Source organism: Galeopterus variegatus, unplaced genomic scaffold (genome assembly GCF_000696425.1).
Source record: "Galeopterus variegatus unplaced genomic scaffold, G_variegatus-3.0.2 Scaffold5920, whole genome shotgun sequence".
Classification (NCBI taxonomy): Eukaryota; Metazoa; Chordata; class Mammalia; order Dermoptera; family Cynocephalidae; genus Galeopterus; species Galeopterus variegatus.
Window position 1 is genome coordinate 36,896 of NW_007732031.1, and position 1,979 is coordinate 38,874.

General features: G+C 34.0%; 1 pseudogene; it reads left to right on the forward strand.

The window, feature by feature from the left end:
* Window positions 1-1,979, forward strand: part of LOC103605582 — a 36,172-nt pseudogene that overhangs the window by 28,655 nt on the left and 5,538 nt on the right.

Here is a 1,979-nt window from a genome sequence, read left to right on the forward strand (position 1 = left end):
TAGTTATGTCATTGTTCTTTTGAAGTAATGTTGAGCCCTCGAGATGTTAGGATGATATGCCTGGTGTAAAATACTTGTTATCTATGAGGGTTATGAACATTAATGAAAGTACTCATAGGTGGTATCTAGAGTGTTTGAGTTGAGCCCAGTACAACATCAAAAAAGATGGTAACAGCATGGAGTATATACATTAAAGAACTGGAAAAGGAAACTGTGTGGCTTTATCTCTCTCTGCATTTTTTCCTTTTTTTTTTTTTTTTAATCCTATATAAAGATGACCGGTAAGGGGATCTCAACCCTTGGCTTGGTGTTGTCAACACCACGCTCAGCTAGTGAGCCAACTGGCCATCCCTATATAGGATCCGAACCTGTGGCCTTGGTGTTATCAGCACCGCACTCTCCCGAGTGAGCCACCGGCCGGCCCCTCTCTGCATTTTTTCCACTGCAGGTTTAGATGAATCAATAGAAGGCATATTTATATAGTTTACAGAAGACAACTAAAACAATTTAGAATTCATGTTGGTAGTGACCTGTGCTTTGTGCTTTTTATGTTTCTTTTTTCTCCCAGTAAAATATGAAAGAATCAAATCTCTGGTAATTGCTTTGAAGAGTTCTGTGGAAGTCTATGCGTGGGCACTCAAGCCATATCACAGATTCATGGCCTTTAAGGTAACAACGTCAAGTGCATTTAAAAGAAAATCAGTCATGCAACTGTGATCAAGAGACAGGGAATAAGTTTAAGGAGTCTGAATAGTTAAAATCCATAATATGAAAGCTAATGATAATATAAGAGCTAGTGTAGCATCTAACTTTATCATAAGAGGTCATTTCTAATGTGATAAGCTTAGTTATCTGCTTTCCAAGCCCTCAGTGTGTGAACGGGAGAGAGCTGAATGTCGGGCAGAGAGCTTTGATTGATGTGCCAATATGGTAACAAGGAAAAGGCAAAACATCACTTCTACTCTCCATGTAAAAAGCAGACCTCACATCAAGTCGTGGATTTGTATCAAGATTTACATGTGTTTTTGATAACAAAACAGTGTCCAACAACAGGCAGTTTTAAGGTGTATCTATTCAATGGAGTACTAGTTAAAAATTAAATTACAGAAATTCTTAATGATACACATTAAATGGAAAAAGCAAGCTAAAAGTATGTATAATATGATCCCATGTTTGTTTAAATTTAAAAACTGTATGTAACATCCAGACTAATGTATAAACTCAGATGGTTTTGCCGTTTTGCCTGCACACAGTTTTAGGAAAGGAAATGAACGGACACTTTGTTTAAAATGAGGATTGTTTCCATACACTCATGTAACTGTGGTTGTAAACCTACCTCATTTCGACTGGTGGTTAGGTTTCTTAAGTGTTGTGAATAAAACAATTTTTTAAGTAAAATTAGTGGTCTTTAACATATTCAAGTAAAGCTCCTCAACAGATCTCCCCCCAAACCCATAGAAAATTAGCAGTCATTTTCTGTGGGTATTTTAAATATGTCTTTTTGATAATTTATTCTAGAATGTGTGCTAAGTACAACTTTATGAAAGTCTTAATTAAAATTGAATTACTCTGACATTGAACATTATAAATAACTTAATCACATCATTTGTCATAGCTTAGTCAACCTTGGTCATAGCTCTTGGGGCCATTTTAGTGCAGGGGAAAAATTAAGAATTTTTCATCCAAAATTTTATTTTTTATTTAAATTCTTGTTTGTTTATTTTTAAAAATAGTTTGGGTGTATTGTATTGAAAGGATAAGTTTTAGTTACCCAGAAAATTAACATTTTTCTATTGCTTATTGCTTGATTCCCCAGTAAAGCAGGATAAATGGACTTACTGTACTTGTTTAAAAAAAATACCCAAATATATTGAATGAAAATAATTTGTTATAAAATTACATTAACTTCTGAAATTTAGACTTAATATCTTTTATGTCCCAAGAAGCATACCAATTGCTTTTATAAATATGACCTTATT